Source organism: Cornus florida, unplaced genomic scaffold (genome assembly GCF_030987335.1).
Source record: "Cornus florida cultivar Cherokee Brave unplaced genomic scaffold, ASM3098733v1 CherokeeBrave_3.0.0_Hap2_Chr10, whole genome shotgun sequence".
NCBI classification, from domain to species: domain Eukaryota; kingdom Viridiplantae; phylum Streptophyta; class Magnoliopsida; order Cornales; family Cornaceae; genus Cornus; species Cornus florida.
This window is the reverse complement of record NW_026775580.1, coordinates 21,310,154-21,316,625: the sequence shown is the minus strand read 5'-3', so window position 1 is coordinate 21,316,625 and position 6,472 is coordinate 21,310,154. Positions and strand designations below refer to the sequence as shown.

General features: G+C 37.1%; 1 pseudogene; it reads right to left on the bottom strand.

Moving 5' to 3' along the window:
• Window positions 1–675: 675 nt before the first annotated feature.
• On the bottom strand, window positions 676–774 carry LOC132280412 (small nucleolar RNA R71; annotated as a pseudogene).
• Between the last annotated feature and the right edge of the window lie 5,698 nt (window positions 775–6,472).

Sequence of the window (6,472 nt, the reverse complement as noted above, 5' to 3'; positions counted from 1 at the left end):
CCCATTGAATTTTCATCTTGAATCCATTGTTTGTAATCCTAGGGGAAGGGGTAATTATAGTGACTCAATTTCATCAATGGAGGAACATAATGAGGACTATGCGGACGACCTTGGTCATATCAACCAACAAGGTATTCTTCACCCAAAATGTGCATCATGATAACATTGAAGTACTATTAGGCAAGCCTAGACCCTTCATTCCACAACAACAAGGCCAAGTTCCAATGGGAATGCCTCAGCCAATTTTTGTTCCACCTCCACCTCCCATTGTTCAAGTAAATCACGGTGCTCGTGTAGAGCCACCGGTTGTGAATCCTCCTCTTGCTTTAAGATACCATTATGTGCTAAATGAGTATAATGCCCCAACATGCATTCAATTACCTCCATTTAGAGCACACCATTATGAGATTAAACCATAATGTTTCGCAACTACCATAAGCTACAAAGTGAAAAACCTTACAAGCATTTGGATGAGTTTCTTGAAGTGCGTTCCACCGTGAAATACACGGACATGCCGGAAGAGATTTTGAGACTTAAACGCTTCCCTTTCACCCTTAAAGATAAAGCAAAATACTGGTTTAATAATTTGAGGCCTTTTTCGATAACTTCTTGGGCAGAGATGTAACAAGAGTTCTTGAAAAAGTACTATCTGGTATCAAAAACTAATTCAATAAGAACTTCAATTCATGAATTCTCACAAGGGGATTGGGAATTATTTCATGAGGTATGGGAGCGATTGAATGATTTGCTTAGGAAATGTCCACATCATGACATCCTTAAATGGCAATTGGTTCAATTCTTCTTTGAAAGTTCGTCGGATAATTATAAAGGAATGGTTGATGCTTCTATGGGTGGTTCTTATCTTGATAGGCATGAAGATGATGTGTGGCGCTTATATAAGAGCATGAGTGAGAATTCATTGCATCGATCTTTGTCATCTAAAAATGGTAAAAATTTAGGTGGAAGGAAAAATGTAGGCTTATATCGAGTCAATAATTCTAACGCTATAGCCACCGAAGTGAAATCCTTATGTAACAACCCGGTTATTTTCCTTCCTTTCCTTTTCTCAGATTTTCACGGATATTTTTTTTCCGTTGATCTTTTCCTTTCTGAGTTCAATTTCTCGTCACTTAGTGTTATCTTGAATGCTCGGGGATGGTTTCTGAGACTCTTTTCCATGGATTGACGACTTCCTTTGAAGACCGAGTCATTTTCACATTTTCACTTTGTGACACTATTCACTTTTGTCTTTTTCTCGGTTGTCACTTTGTTAGCATAACCTCACTTTTCGTGTTTGGATTTGATTCCGGTTTTGCATGCATCCACGATATTTAAATTCCATGCTATGTGTATTTTCACTTTTGTAGAAAAGCATGCTAAGTGCTTACTTTTCTTGTAAAGGGTATAGATGCAAGACCTTTTTGTAATTTTCCTAACTTTAGGGGGTTTTGTGTAATTACTGTAAACTAATTATTTTTCGTCTTAGGGATCATTTTGTAATTTAATTTGGAAGATATTTTCAAAAAGGATTTTTTTGCAATTTCCGGAAAGTGTGACAAGTGTCACACTCTCATTGGTCCACTTGTTGACATGTGTGTGGAAACACTTTGAGGCCTTGGATGAGGACATGTGGATGGTGGAGATTTAACCACTTGTTGGCCTAGGATTGGTGCACTTGTTGGCTTGGATGATTGACAAGTGTAGACTTGAGATTTAGCCTAGGATGGAGCCTTGGATTTGTGACAAGTGTAGGCTCACAATTTGATCTTGCATTAGTGTGTGTGTGTGAGGTAGTGTAAGAGCACATAGTGAGTGGAGGATCTCTATCCCCTCCACTCACATTTCATCTTCATCATTTTTCATTTCCTTCCTCTCTTGTAAAGAAAACCCTAGCCTCTATGGATGGAGCCTAAAGCCTTAAGCTTTGACCTTGATTTTTGAGAGCCTTCCATTGATTTCCAAGCTTGAACTTGGGAATACATTTTGTTCCCCTCATCTTCCTCTTCATAACCCTAGAAGGGTTTGGCATTTTGTGTTGATTTTGTCTTGGATTCTAGAGAGACACTTCTCTAGTGAGGTAGGGAATGTTATAAGGTTATATGTTTGTTGTCTTACATATTTTTTATGCTTATACAACTTGTATACATGTAGTGTATTAATTTGAGAAATTATGATTAATGGTAGTTTGTTTATAACTCATTTTAGACTTGGTAAATGGCATGGCCATGAGTTGATCTTTGATATATATTAATTTGGGTTGATTTAGATGAGTTTTCAAATCTAGAGATTAAATGGATTTAATTTGGTTTAAATTCTAGTAAATTGTGTTTTGCTTGTAATCCATCTTAGACTTGATATATGGTATGACCATGACTTAGTGCTTGATATAAATTAATTTGAGATCATTTGGACAACTTTTGAAATCTAGAGATTTAATTGATTTAAATTAATTAAATTCTATTTGATGATATCTTGCTTATCTTGCACTTTTGATTTGATATATGTAAAGACCATGATATGTTGCTTAACATATATTAATTTGAGGCTATTTGAAATCTAGAGAATTTAATCACCTTGTTTAATTAAATTCTATCTAATGGCTCTATGGATCTAATTGGTATTTTAGAAGTTGTTTCTATATTCAAATCATGGACGTGAACTTGTTATGTATTCACCTGATTTTGTTTTGAGCATTGGACAACTTTGTTGTTGTATTTATATTCATGAGAACATGTTTTCTTTATAGAATATATTGATGCCATGTGTAGTGAATTGCACACTTTGTAATTGACATTATGTATGTCATTTTAGAATTGAAACTCTAAGACATGGATTGTGTGGTTTCAACCTACTTATGCATAGAAGGTGTTTTCATGCATTATATAAGTTATGTATAAGTTGTGAACTTATTTGGTTTAATTTTGGAATCTTGGAACATTGTTGAGTTGAGATGGCTAGGGTTTGGCTCTAGTACGGGGACGTGAGTCCTCTAAGTCATTGAGATAGTGCGCACTTAGGGTGGTCTTCCCTGCGGGTTAGTGCCCGGAATAACCATTGAGGTCTCGGCAGAATTCTGAGCTTAGATGTCCTAGTCTTCTATTATTTGTTTTTGCATTCAATTCCAAGTTAACAATCATGTTTATATTATAACTTGTGGTTTTAGTTATTGGCGATTTTGATGTTGTTAAGTACATCCATGTATATGATTTTAATGAATCATTTTGATATTGTTAAGTACATCCATACTAAATTGATATATTTAGTTGATTTCACACTTTTAGATTTCTAGTTGATAACCTAGAGAACCTATGTCTTGATGTGTGGTATTAGATATTCTAATTATGCTAAATCGTTATATTTAGTTGATGTTGCATTTTAGACTTCAAGTTGATTACCTTGAGAATCTATATGTTGTTGCTTTGTGTAAGCATGCTCCTATGTTGTTGCTTTGTGTAAGCATGACCCTATGTTGCTAAAATTGCATGAATGAGGTGATTGATGCTAGAAATGATCCTAGGTAGCTAGGATGCTCCTTGAGTCTCACCTTTGACATAGACGTTAGGTGAAATGAACCACAATAATTAAATCATGCAAACTTGTAAAACATAGGTCGATGCATGCTCATTTCCTACGAGTAGGTTTATGTTACTCACCCCTACGATACTGGGGCATATTTCAGGTACAAGAATCAAGGTTGCGATTCTCGTCATGCTTAGATGATTGGTGGACTTGAAGATTTTTATTTCTTGTAAAGGTTGACTTGAAAAGGCATTTGTAGCCTTACATGTCAAAATATGTATATTTGAATTTAAACATGTAATGTGTACATAAATGCACTTCTTACAATGTATTTGACATGTATAAGATGAGGTCGGAGGCCAATGACATGTATTTATATTCTATGTAGTTTTGACTTCATAAAATATCATGAGAATATTGAAAAAATGTTAAGTTTTGTCCCACTATGTTTGCATCGAATGTGGAAGTTCCGTTTTGATTCTTCCGTAGGATCTCATTAATCATGCATGAAGTGTGGCCAAGGGCCAAACGGTAATTTCCAACCATTTGCTAATTTTGGTTTACAAAATTTCCATTTCAAATTCATTTTCGCCTTTTTGGCCGTCAGGGGGTCGATTTTTACATCGGTCGTTTCCGGGAGCCGCGGACCATTTCCGCGTGCTCAAAATCACTTATTACGTTTGCGTGCATATTCATTTCAGCCTAGAAGTGCATTTGGGGTCAAATGTATGTTTGGTGCAAACTTACATTTTTGCCGTTTTGAGCCTAAACTGAGCATAAGGGCATTTTGGGGTTTTCACTTGAAAAATAAAGTTTTCTTTTGGCATGGTTGGCTAGAAAACATGATTTTGAGGGTAGTTTCTTCTTTGTGTTTTTCTCAAAAAGGCCCAGAAAGTCCACAAAATTACATTTCAAGTCAGCATTTCAGGAGCAGCCACAGAAGTTCGAGCGCTCTAAAGGGGGAGTTCGAGCGCTCGAACTTTGGGCAGATTTCTTAGGGCAATTTTCGAGCGCTCGAAGTCCTTGTTCGAGGGGTCGAAGTACAGTTCATGCGCTCGAACTTTAGACAGATTTCTTAGGGCAATTTTCAAGCGGTCGAAGTCCTTGTTCGAGCGCTCGAAGTACTGTTCATGGGTGTGTGTGTCTTGGTTCAACACTGCACCTCCGACTTCAAGTCATCATATCTTCTTCGTTTTAACTCCGAATCAGGCGATTCTTGAGTCTAAATTGATCATGTCCAAATAAGCTTTCCAATGGTACTAATTAGAGCTTCAGATTCTTCTTGTGGCTCAAGTTATTTGAGTTTAAGTAAGGTAGTATCTGTTTTTGGTTCGAACCGGGATAGGGTTTCCCTTCCTTCAACTTCAGAACTCGATATCTTTGTCGTCCGGACTCCGAATCAAGTGATTCTTGAGTCTATCTTTATTAATTTTTCATTGTCTTTCCACTGGTGTACACGATGGCACCCATTTTAGTGTGGAATGACCATTTTGCCCCTAGGTTCATTCTTATCCATTTTTTATACGTTGCTTTCGCATTTTCTTCCTTTGGGTTTCGTGACCTCATTGAGGGTCACATTGGTGTCTTAGAGGAGTGTTGTATCTCTAAAGACCATTGTTCTATCTTTTGCTTCCGCATTTTGGATCCATTTTGGGTAATCACATGACACACTGGGTTGAAAAATCCAGGGTCGTCACACCTTATCTCAAAGGTTTAATCAATTTTTTATCAACCAAAATTCAGTGAATCAAGTGTTTTCCTCCCCTAATCATACTCATCATCCATCTATGAATCATGCATGACTTGTTTTACATTCTACTTCCAATTATCCCCATGAGCATGTGCAAAGTGAACACCATGACCAAGTGAATGCCACTTTTGTTAACCAAGGGAGTAATCCCTATGGCACTCACTATAATGTCGGGTGGAGGAACTATCCAAACTTCTCTTTGAAAAGCCAAGGGGAAGGCTCAAACTCCCCAAAGTAGTTTCCAAAGCAAGTATGTTCTGCCCCCAATACAAGGCCAAGATTCCCAAGGATATCGTTCCTTTTACCAAGCACCAAATGGAAACCAATTTTTAAACTCTTATTTTCCAAACCAATCTTCGTATTCTCAAGGAAATTCAAGAAGTTCCCCATTTAAAGAAAAAGTTCAAACCGCTTTAGGTATTTTGGAGGCAAATACCCAATTGCTTCATTCTCATTCCCAATCGATTTCAAAGTTAGAAACCCAAGTCGGGCAAATAGTTAGTACCTTGAATGCTAGGGAAAAAGGGGAAATGCCTTTGAATCCACCACCCAAGCAACAATTTGTTATGGAGACCAATTCCTCTTTGGAAATTCGTACACTTGAACATGTGAACGCGGTGACCACTTTGAGAAATGGAAGAGTTTTTGATAATTAAGTTGGTGTTCCCAATTAAGAGAGTGAACCGTTGCAACCCAAGGTTGACACCCGTCCCGTCTCACATCATATTCCTCCTTCATTGCATGTGAAAGAATCTATTGTTGAAAATGTTACAAAAAATGATTTTGAAAAAGTTTTTGAGCCTAAAGCTCCATTTCTTGAAAAGCAATAAAGTAAGGCAAATGAAATAATTGATGTGTTTAGGCAAGTGAAAATCAATCTTCCTCTCTTGGATGCAATTCGACAAATTCCGGCCTATGCCAAATTTTTGAAAAATATTTGCACACTTAAGAGGAAAAACAAAAGCCAAGCACCAAGAAAAGTCATTTTAACCGAGCAAGTAAGCTCAATTTTGCAACACAACACCCTCCCAAAATTTAAAAACCCTTGTTCACTGACTACTTCATACACTATTGGTGATCATGTTATTAATCGGGCTCTTTTGGATTTAGGAGCGAGTGTGAATCGTCTCCCCCATTTGGTTTATGTTCAATTGGGCTTAAGTGATTTGAAATCGACGTCGGTAGTTTTGTAACTAGCCGACC